Here is a 12,342-nt window from a genome sequence, read left to right on the forward strand (position 1 = left end):
TTTGTCGGGGTTTCCTTGATCACGAAAAGGAGACACCCACTTAGTGATTGAATAAACCAACATGAGTCGTTCATTATAATTAATTATCAAAGTTGTGAATACCAATGAGTCTAACATTGATGTATTTTATTAAAGAGTGATCGACATAAATCGTCCTTGTGGTTTATTAAAAAAGTCTAATTCTGTCCTTTAAGTTTAAAACTATCTAATATCATCCTTTATAGATTGTAAATGATCACGTTTCATCCTTTCTGTAAACGGACGTTTACTCCAAGCCGTTAACCTCACCACGTGTTGCCCACGTGAGGGCAGTTTAGTCATTTCCCACACAAAAAGTAGCAAATGCTTCTGTACCCATCCATGGCCATCCCATGAGTCTAATAAAAAAAATGATGGCTGCCGTCAAATATATATGTAAAAAAGTGAGATGAACCTTAATCAAACATATAGCAGCTACCATCAAACATATAGGAACACACATATAAAAGAGTCATAATGAACTGAAGGTAGATCTACTACCATCGTCGTGACAACCAGCCATCACCATCATGTCCACCAGACCACCATCAGGCCGCCACCGCCGTTCTACCATCACCAAACATCTCTCTTCCCTTTTTTAAACAACTCGACGACCACTATCCACCACCACTTTCCATCACGACCATCGTCCGTTTACCCTTATCATCATCGGCTTTTGATTTTATCTTTTTCAACCACGGGAAAAGAAAGACCATCACCTAGATCTCATTGTTACAAGAAATTGTCGTCGGAGATGGGTAGGCCGGATTACAAATATATATATATATATATATATATATATATATATATATATATATATATCTGCTACCACCGCCGCCGCCGTCGTACCCACCATCACTACCGCCGTACCGATCACCACCACCGCACCTTTTACTAAAAGAATACAAATTATTTATAGATTAGCTACCACCACACCCCTCTCTTCTTTATATATATATATATATATATATATATATATCATCGTATATATTTATATATATATATGGAACATATGAGTTTTAAGCAAATACTCATATGAAATAAAGACAACAACTAACAGTGTAAGTTATATATTTCTTCTGTACATATTTGCAAGAGACATAAAGTTTTTGTGATCTTTTAGTATAAATATTTTTTGTAAGATTTAGCATATGTTGAAATTAAAATGGAAGGTATTATGTGGAAGAAGATGATGGATGGTTGTTATGCTATTGAAGATATGGAAAATGATCTTTTAGTTGGGGTATTTTTTTTTTTTATGTTAGATAATAGATAAAAAAAAATTTTACTTAATTCTATCTATTATAATATAGATTAATTGGATGGAGAAGATGCAAAACAGGAAATGAAAAGAATAAGAAAACAAGATAAAATTATCAAATTTAGTCCTTTAGCGATGAAAAAGGACTAAAATGCCCTCACGTGGGCAGCACGTGATGGGGTTAACGGCATGGAGTAAACGTCCGTTTCAAAGAAGGATGATACGTGATAGTTTTTCATCTAATAAGGATGATAGTAGACAGTTTTAAAAATAAAGAACGATCTTAGACAATTTAGGTAAACCACAAGGACGATTTAAGTCGTTAACTCTTTATTAAAAGGGTGTGTAACTTTTAATGAAGAAATGAATATTGTGGCTTATGTCATGCTCCCATTAGAATTCAAATTCCACTTATTTAGTTATTTTCATTTGTCAACCTAATTCTGTTTGAATCAATTATGACCATTTCATGTAAAGAAAAAACATGTCCACGTGAACATATTTATTGATATTTGATTATTTCATTTATTTTACGCATTTGTTATATATGCTTCTCTATTTACTTGTCACTTTCATATTGAGTTATATTAATTAAAAATTAATCTTTATAATCTTTTTCTTATTTTCATTAACAAAATACATATTTTGATAATTTTTAAGGTTTTTAGTTAATCATCTTTTTTGTCGAACTCCGGTCATTATTTGCTACTTGTTAGAGGTAGGGTGAATACATTTCCCCTTATTCTTAGTATTTAGTTTAGTATTGTCCATTTCACTTTAATTAGTTTGTTTAGAAGAATTAGGCCAAAAATTAAGATACATTCTGGGAAAATCAAACTTCCATCGAAGAGAAGCAAATGAAAGGCTTTCATAAAAATTCTCGTAGAATCGAGAAGGAAGTTTTCATTCTGTAAAAACTAAATATATTATTAGAAAAACTAAATATCGTACAATACAAATTTATTTTAGATAAACTTTGACAAATATGGTTTTAATGTAGATCTATATTTATTATTAAAAACTATCTAGTACCCCCTAGGTCGGTGGTGATGTAAGAAAGGGGAGTTGAGAGCTATGATGCACCGAACCTTCAAACAAGTAGTCGTACCCGTTTCATAAACTCCATGGAAACGTTTCTGTGTACGAAACACGAGTAAAACTTTTCCTTGAACTTTCCATAGATACCGAAACGTTTTTTTGAAGTTTCCATACTGAGTTTAGTTAATATTAGAGTTTAATGGACTTTTTGTATTCCAAACAGACTATATTATATACAATTTGATCAACATTCGATTTTTTTTTAATTTCAAAACCAATTATTAAACACTAAAAATTCGATGAGTGATAACTGATCAAGCATAATTGATATATTTTAAATACAGTTATACATAATATCTAAAGTCTCAAGTCTGTCTATAAAAAATTGATATATTTTAAATTTGTATGTTTTTTATTGTCGTACCCGTATCTTGCATTTTTTAGTTTTTCCATTTCCCGTTCCCGTATCGTTCTTGTACCTTTTTGCCGTACCCGTTTTGGTGCTACATAGGTTGAGAGATTATAAATTATTTCGTTACAAATATATTATAGAGTCGTTTAATGGACCGAACGAAGTTGAGGGGCAAAAATTAAAAAACAGAAAAACCTAGACTTTTATGAGAAGGAAAGGGTTGCCCTGTAGGTATAATAAAACATAAACACCAGGTTACGTAAATAACAAAACACAAAACCCAACTAATTACTTCACTTTGAAAGTAATACTAATGGCGGACGGAAAACAAAAGGAGGCGGCAGCAATCGGCATTGACTTGGGAACAACATATTCATGTGTTGCTGTTTGGAAGAATGGTCGCGTTGAAATCATACCGAACGAACAAGGAAACCGTACCACACCTTCTTGTGTTGCTTTCCTTGATGACTCAGAACGTCTCATTGGCGATGGCGCCAAGAATAAACTAGCAACCGACCCTTGTAACACTATTTTTGGTCAGCATTATATATATACTATATGTTATATAATTTTATTTTTGTAGTTTATAGTTTATATTGAATGTTGTTTATTAATGCATCATCTGGCTATTTTATCTTTGGTTGACTCAACCCAAAAGTCAGAAACCCTACTTGAAAAATCGGGTTGTGAATGTATCATCTGATTTTTTCATGCTGGTTTTGGGTTTGCAATCTGGGTTAACGAGTAGGCCCTCCAAACCGAAAATTTTACCTGACCCGCAACCTGCTAAAGCATATGTCCACAACCCAACCCACTTGACATGTTTAACAGATCAGAAAATAAGACTAAAGATTGAAAAACACATGCAATTATTTATCGAAGAAAGTAACACAAAACTCCAATTTTTGTTATGCCTTTCCGACCCATCTAAATAGTATATATATACACGAGTACTTCATAACATACTTTGTCTGCAACATTACCCAACAGTTTGACCAGAAAACTACAAAATCAACCTTTCAACCCGTTTGACCAGAAACCAACCCAATAACTAGTTTTAATCCATGTTGATAGGTTCAGGTTGCAGGTTAAGGCTAGTTTTCCAACCTGATTTTAATATTATTATTCATGTTGGGTTTGGGCTGGGTATTAACAACTGGAACCCGACATATTGCCAGCCTTAGTTTAACATGAAGTTTTTGAAGATAATTCGTGTAAGGGTCTCAAACTTTGGGTGTTAGAGGGATTTTGGTGTATTTTTTATTTGACAAAGGCACAAAGAATTGACATGACAAAAGCAACAACAAACACCTTAATCAATGATCCTGCGTTCAAAGATCTCATGGCCCTGTTCATATGTCTTAGATTTCAAGTCAACTTATATCTAGTTGTTTCAAGTAGTCCGTATCAAAAGTGTAGCACACATTTATAGGACATGACTAGTCTCAGTTGGGTGCCTAACAATTTCTGTAAGGAGTTAAATAATTTTGTTTTCAAATGGACTGTTTATTATCGTGGATATTGTTTTAATCAAAGTTGTATTTACAGATGCTAAGAGGCTAATTGGAAGAAAATTTAGTGATTCACAAGTCCAAGAAGACATGAAGCTTTGGCCTTTTAGAGTCATAAAAGGATCTGCAGACAAACCAAAGATTGTTGTCACCAACAGAGGTCAAAAGAAGAAGTTTTTGGCCAAAGAAATTTCATCTATGGTTCTTGGCAAGATGAAAGAAACTGCAGAGGCATACCTTGGGAATGCCGTGAAAAATGCTGTGGTAACAGTGCCGGCTTACTTTAACGACTCGCAACGTCAAGCAACAAAGGATGCTGGTATCATTGCTGGATTAAATGTAATTCGCATAATAAGCGAGCCTACTGCAGCTGCAATGGCATATGGTCTAGACAATAAGTCTGATATAATCGGCAAGATGAATGTGCTCGTCTTTGATTTGGGCGGCGGAACCTTTGACGTCTCTATATTGACCATTGCTGAAAATGGCACCTTTGAGGTGAAAGCTGTAGCCGGTGACACTCATTTGGGAGGTGAGGATTTTGATAACCGAATGGTGGATCATTGTGTTTGAGAATTCAAGAGAAAATGGAGTAAGGACTTGTCAGGGAACCAAAGAGCATTGGGGAGGTTGAGACGTGCTTGTGAGAAAGCAAAACGGATCCTTTCATCCACTACTCAGACTTCAATTGAATTAGATTGCTTGCACGATGGGATTGATTTTTGTATGAAATTCAGTCGGGCTAAATTTGAAGAGCTGAACATTGATTTTTTCACCAAGTGCATTGAGACTGTGGAGACATGTTTAAGTGATGCCAAGATTGAGAAATCATGTATAAACCAGGTTATTCTTGTTGGTGGCTCAACAAGGATACCAAAGATCCAGCATATGTTGCGGGAATCTTTTGATGGCAAAGAGTTATGCAAGATTGTGAACCCTGATGAAGCTGTTGCATATGGTGCAGCCGTTATGGCTGCAAACTTAAGTGGTAGCAGTGATAAGACTGTTCAAAACTTGGTGCTTTTGGACGTAACTCCTTTGTCACTGGGTATAGAAATAATTGGGGGCGTAATGAGTGTTGTGATACCACGTAACACTCCAATACCCACAAGTCAGTCCAAAAATTACTATACATCTGTTGATAACCAAACTGCCATAGATTTCATGGTATATCAAGGTGAAAGAGCCAGATCTAGTGATAATTATTCCTTGGGAGGTTTCAAAATATCTGGAATACCACCTGCCCCCAAAGGAGTCCAATCAGTTTTGGTATGCTTTGAAATAGATGTGAATGGTATACTTACAGTTACTGCCGGGGTAATAGCTACTGGTAAGACAGAGAAACTCAGCATCACCAACCCAAATGGACGTCTCTCCAAGGAGCAGATTGAGAAGACGGTAAGTGATGCTCAGAGGTACAAGTTTGAGGACCAAGAATTCAAGAAGAAAGCGGATGCATATAATGCTCTAGAAGACTGCTTGTACAATATGAAGAAGAAGACCAAAGATGATAATTTGAAGAAGAAGGTTAACACCGATACCCTGAAGTTAATCGAGAGTACCGTTGCTAACACAACCAAGTGGCTTGAAGACAACCAAGCTGCATCGTTTTCTGATCTTCAGGTCAAGAAGGGACACCTAGAGTTTGTTTGCAAGCCCCTACGTTAGATCTCAGATGATTCATTGTCAAGGATTTTTAAGATTCTGTTTATCGTTTGATTGTACACTTGTACTTTTTGCTCAATGGATTTTTTGTCCTTTTTTTATCTTCTTTTCTGTGTATGTGACTTTAAAGGTTAAGAATGTTAATGTGTTAGGTTACCTCGCATACATTAGTTGGAGTTAATAATTCCTATTTCACTTCATGATTATTTAAAGTTGATCTTTAAATTGGTTTAGTTACATACGAAAGTGTAATACAAATTATTAATATTGTTTGAAATTTTAATATACTAGTTGTAGACTCTCAATAGACATTTTATAAAACAAGTTTTATTAAATATTCATAATAATTTAATATAATAAATTGTTAATGAAATTAATTACTATCAGAGAGACATAGAAAACTCATTCTTTAAATCAAATAGTACATATAAGAGAAACTCCAAACTGGGAAGCAACATGCAAGTGCACAAGAAGGGTACTTTAAGATTGCCACAATTAGCAACATACATCTGATCTGATGCAATATAACCTTTTGATACCTTTCCTAATCTGTCCATTGGTTATCAAGTCTTCCGGGTATATTTCATAGTACATGTCGTCTATCTCCTTTTCAACATTAACAGTTGGAGGACTTTCTGTCCTATTTGATTTGTGCTACAAACACCGTCACCTACCGTTGAAAGCGCGCCATAACCTGAAGCCTCTATATAGTGGTTTCTGGCTTTCTGCGCAAATCTGACAGGCACGGGCTAGTTTTGTAGAACCAATTTGTAGCATAGCTTCGAGTCCATAATTGACACTCAAAAGTTGCCAACTAAAATAACCAAGTTTAACATCATCAAGAGACACTACTTCCCTCATTTTCTTTCCATGGCCACACGCTTCTCTAGTTACCCATCAATTCTTCTGCTTTGGAAGACCAAATCTTGCAGATACCGGCCAGTTCGTTTTCAAACACCCAAAACATCATTTTAAAACCAAATATGTACTTTGTACTCTAAATTAATTCACCAAAATCATCAAATATAACATACATCTATTTGAAAACATCAACCGTTGAAGCAAAATCTCACTTCTCATAACTTCAAATACCGGCCACATTATGATACCACAAACCTTAAAAATTCAAACTTAATTTACAAAAAGGGTATAAAAAAGAACAATAGAATACCTGAAATTTTGATGGCCCTGCTTTCTTTTTAGACAACTTTAGAAGAGCTTGAGTAAGACCCATTAACTATTGTTTATTCCTACAAGTTTTGGAGGAAGTGAGTGAAGGAGCAACAATATTTTGTGAAATTAAGATTTAATCCTTATGGTCACTTCTTTTTTATTTAGAATTATTTTTGAACGCCACCGCCATCACTCCAGATAATAAAACCACAATACAACAATAATAAGATTAATAATTTCCCCCAATCGTACTTACCACAACAACAATAATAGTAATAATAATATGTATCCAAATAATAAGCAAAATTTGAATCATAATCTAGTACTACTACCATTTTTATTTTTATTTTTTGTTATCAGTATCCTTATATAACAAGGTTAATGAAAGTCAAAGTATTATATATAGTCAAAGAATTGAAAAGTCTGGAAAGTAAATAACGAAATTGAATCATAATCTAATACTACTACCATTTTTCTTATCAGTTTCCTTTTATAACAAGGTTTATCAAAGATTTATATATATATAGTCAAATAGTACGTACAGTCGGGAAAGTAAATTCGAAAGTACGAATTGAAACACAAACCCCAAAAGTAATATTATAATACTCGTAATAATGGGCAACGGAAAACAAAAGGAGGGGGAGGTAGCAATCGGCATTGATCTAGGAACAACGTATTCGTGTGTTGGTGTATGGAAGGATGGTCGCGTTGAAATCATAGCCAACGATCAAGGCAACCGAACCACGCCATCTTGTGTTGCTTTCCTTGATGACTCGGAACGTCTTATTGGTGATGGTGCCAAGAACCATCTAGCTATGAACCCTGCTAACACTATATTTGGTCAGTATTTTTGTATATATATAATTTTACTTTACTCGTATTATATATATATATATATATATATATTTCTTGTATAGTTAATTTATATTGGATGTTGATTATTTTATATATGGTAGTTAGTAAAAGTTGGATCCTTTATATTGAATGTTTCTTTTATTATGATCCGTCTACTCAACCCGAAATCCAACCTGAAAAATCGGGTTAGTACTTAGTGCTGACCCGAAACAACCCAAAAACCCGACAATTCTCCAAGTTGCCAACCCATTTTTAAGCTGTTTATCCCCAATCCAACTTATCACCCCAACAAACCAGTTGATGGTTAAATGCTTAGTTTTCCAACCCGATTGTAAATAAAGCAACAACAAAAGAATCTCACAATCGAAGTTGACATGTCGTAATTGTTTCAAGTATTCTATTGTTGATGTCTCTATAAGTGCAGTTATGTGGGAGGGGACTTACCTTCTTCACACCAAAGTAATTTTCATTAGGATTCCTTCAAAAATATGTAATAAAACTCATTTATTAGAGTAGTCAATTAGTACCCCTTTGGTGGCTAACAATTTCTTTAAGATGTTTCAAAATTCTGTTTACAAATGGATTGTTTATTATTGTGGATATTGTTTTAACTAAATTTGGATTTACAGATGCTAAGAGGCTAATTGGAAGAAAATTCAATGATTCTCAAGTCCAAGAAGACATGAAGCTTTGGCCTTTTAGGGTCATAAAAGGATCTGCAGACGAACCAAAGATTGTTGTCACCTACAGAGGTCACAAGAAGAAGTTTTTGGCAGAAGAAATTTCATCTATGGTCCTTGGCAAGATGAAAGAAACTGCAGAGGCATACCTTGGGAAAGCCGTGAAAAATGTAGTGGTAACTGTCCCGGCTTACTTTAACGACTCACAACGTCAAGCCACAAAGGATGCTGGTGTCATTGCTGGGTTAAATGTTATTCGCATAATAAGTGAGCCTACAGCAGCTGCAATGGCGTATGGTGTAGACAATAAGTCTGATATAATCGGCAAGATGAATGTGCTTGTTTTTGATTTGGGTGGTGGAACCTTTGATGTCTCTATAATGACCATTGCTGAAAAGGGCTCCTTTGAGGTGAAAGCTGTCGCCGGTGACACTCATTTGGGAGGTGAGGATTTTGATAACTGCATGGTGGATCATTGTGTTAGGGAGTTTAAGAGGAAGTGGAATAGGGATTTGTCAGGGAATCAAAGAGCATTGGGGAGGTTGAGACGTGCTTGTGAGAAAGCAAAACGGATTCTTTCATCCACTAGTCAGACTTCAATCGAATTAGATTGCTTGCACGATGGGATTGATTTTTGTATGAAATTCAGTCGGGCTAAATTTGAAGAGCTCAACATTGAATTTTTCACTAAATGCATTAAGACTGTGGAGACATGTTTAAGTGACGCTAAGATGGAGAAATCACATGTAAAAAAGGTGATTCTTGTCGGTGGCTCAACAAGGATACCGAAGGTCCAACATATGCTACAGGAGTATTTTGATGGGAAGGAGCTATGCAAGAGTGTGAACCCTGATGAAGCTGTGGCATATGGCGCAGCCGTTATGGCTGCAAACTTAAGTGGTAGCAGTGATAAGACTGTTCAAAACTTGGTGCTTTTGGACGTAACTCCTTTGTCACTGGGTATAGAAATAATTGGGGGCGTAATGAGTGTTGTGATACCACATAACACTCCAATACCCACAAGTAAGTCCAAAAATTACTATACATCTGTTGATAACCAAACTGCCATAGATTTCATGGTATATCAAGGTGAAAGAGCCAGATCTAGTGATAATTATTCCTTGGGAGGTTTCAAAATATCTGGAATACCACCTGCCCCCAAAGGAGTCCAATCAGTTTTGGTATGCTTTGAAATAGATGTGAATGGTATACTTACAGTTACTGCCGGGGTAATAGCTACTGGTAAGACAGAGAAACTCACCATTACCAACCACAATGGACGTCTCTCCAAGGAGCAGATTGAGAAGATGGTAAGTGATGCTCAGAGGTACAAGTTTGAGGACCAAGAATTCAAGAAGAAAGCGGATGCGTATAATGCTTTAGAAGACTGCCTGTACGTTATGAAGAAGAGGATCAAAGATGATAAGTTCAAGAAGAAGGTGAACACTGATGCCCTGAAGCTAATCGAGAATACCATTGCTAAAACAACCAAGTGGCTCGAAGACAACCAAGTTGCACTAGTTTCTGAGCTTCAGCTCAAAAAGACACACTTAGAATTTGTCTGCAATCCCCTGCTTTAGGTCTCAGATTCCACTTATACTTACGTGTGTTAAAATTCAATTGTATGGTTATTAAATATTTCAACATATTAATGTGTTACATTGCATATATACTTTAGTTGGAGTTCATGCATAAAAACGTGACATTCATGATTATTTAAAGTTGCTCTTCTGGTGCATATACTATCTTGTTACCTCGTATTCGTATTTGAGGATTTTAGTCAATTTAATTACTGGTATGACGGAAGCAAAAGAGGAAGGGAATAAGTTTATTCCGATGGAATGATTTTGAAATTGTCTTTTGGAATGGAATGTTTAAATCCTAAATGAATCACATTCCTTGAGTTGTAGCGTTTTTCATTCTTTAGCCAACCTTGGTTTTTTTCTCCATTTCATTCACAAGCCGAAAGAAATATTTTGGTTGGGTATAAAATTCAATGGAGAGAAACAGTATGAATAACAATGCAATGCGACGACAATTAATGCAATGACGGATGGTGGTGGTGGCAAAAATAACGATGTGGTTAATAATGTAAAAGTAATTGATATAAAAGTAGGTAGTGTACTTTTAAAAAAAAAAAAAAAGTAGGTAGTGTTGTTATTTTAAAGGCTAAAGGATATATGTTTAAATAGGTCCATTAAGAGTATTATAGGTAATATTATGTGAAAATATTTATAAGAGTTAATTGCAAGATTGGTCCCTGTGGTTTGTATGTTTTAGCAAGGGGTCCCTATTCGAGAATCGTTGCAATGGGGGTCCCTATTTTGAGAATTTTTTGCAAAATTGTTCCAAATTTGACGAATCCGTTAAAGGTGGTCGTCAAGTGTGCACCTGTAGGGGTATTTATGTACTTTCCACCCCACAGGGACCCCCATTGCTAAAATGAAAAAACCACAGAGACTAATCTTGCAACTAATATCTTGATATATTATTTTTTTCATTTAAGAGATTGTAATATATAATTATCTGCTCGTTAAGTCTCTAATATTAAATTTATGTGCACTTTAAAATTTTAGTAATAGAAATATACCTTATATATATATATATATATATTATATTTGACCCGAGAATAGATAACTAAAATACCATATATGACATTTATATTATTCGAATAGAATTGCTTTTTTCTTTTTAATAAATATTAAATTCTTAACATAAAATCTTTTATTTATTTAAGCTTATATAATAACAAAATTTTATATATAAATCAGTTTTCTAAAACAAAAGTATTTATATAAGGTATATTTCTATTATTAAAATTTTAAAGTGCACATAAATTTACTATTACAGACCTAACGAGTAGATAATTGTATGTTACAATCTCTTAAATTAAATCAAAAAAAATATCAAGGTGTTAGTTGCAAGATGGGTCCCTGTGGGTTTTCCATTTTAGCAATGAGGGTCTCTGTGGGGTGGAAAGTACATAAATAAGCCCCATAGGTGCACACTTGCCGGACACTTTTAACGGATCCGTTAAATTTGGACCAAATATGCGAAAATTTCTCAAAATATGGACCCTCATTGCAACGATTCTCGAATAGGGACTCACCTTGCTCAAACGTACAAGCCACAGGAACCAATCTTGCAATTAACTATATTTAAAATTAGTATATAAGAGAGTTGATATTTGTACCATCATTAGTAATAAATACTAGATTTTAGACCCGTATAATATACGGGTATATATAGAATTTCTACATTTAAACAAAAGTTAAATAAGTTTATAACAAAAGTCATGAAATAAAATATATGGAGTAACATATATTCAGTTAGTTTTTAAAGATCCATTTACAAATGTATTTAGTAAAAGATAAAGATTATTCTATTAGATATGTATTACTAATTATTCTTTATATTATATCAAAATTATTCTTTAATAAGTGATGAAAAACAAAAAAAAAGTAAATTAAATTAAATTAAAGACAAAATTGAAAGCAAAAGCTGATTTGAGAGAATCGAAAGCTGTGATTATTCTATAAATACTTAACTATTTGAATAAAGATTATTAGTATTTTTAAATTATAATAAGGCTAATAATGACATCATCAATGTTAAATTTTGAGAATTGAAGATTAATGATTGGTCAATAAAATGGTTAAGTCAATTGTCATTTAGTATATATAAAGATAAATAAAAGATAAAAAAGACTTTTTCTACAAATAATACGGA

General features: G+C 34.1%; 2 pseudogenes; both read left to right on the top strand.

The window, feature by feature from the left end:
- The first annotated feature begins 3,042 nt into the window (after positions 1-3,042).
- LOC122609495 lies at positions 3,043-5,908 on the top strand (annotated as a pseudogene).
- Positions 5,909-7,766: 1,858 nt separating this feature from the next.
- On the top strand, positions 7,767-10,193 carry LOC122606757 (annotated as a pseudogene).
- Positions 10,194-12,342: the final 2,149 nt, after the last annotated feature.

Source organism: Erigeron canadensis, chromosome 7, assembly GCF_010389155.1.
Source record: "Erigeron canadensis isolate Cc75 chromosome 7, C_canadensis_v1, whole genome shotgun sequence".
Taxonomy (NCBI): Eukaryota; Viridiplantae; Streptophyta; class Magnoliopsida; order Asterales; family Asteraceae; genus Erigeron; species Erigeron canadensis.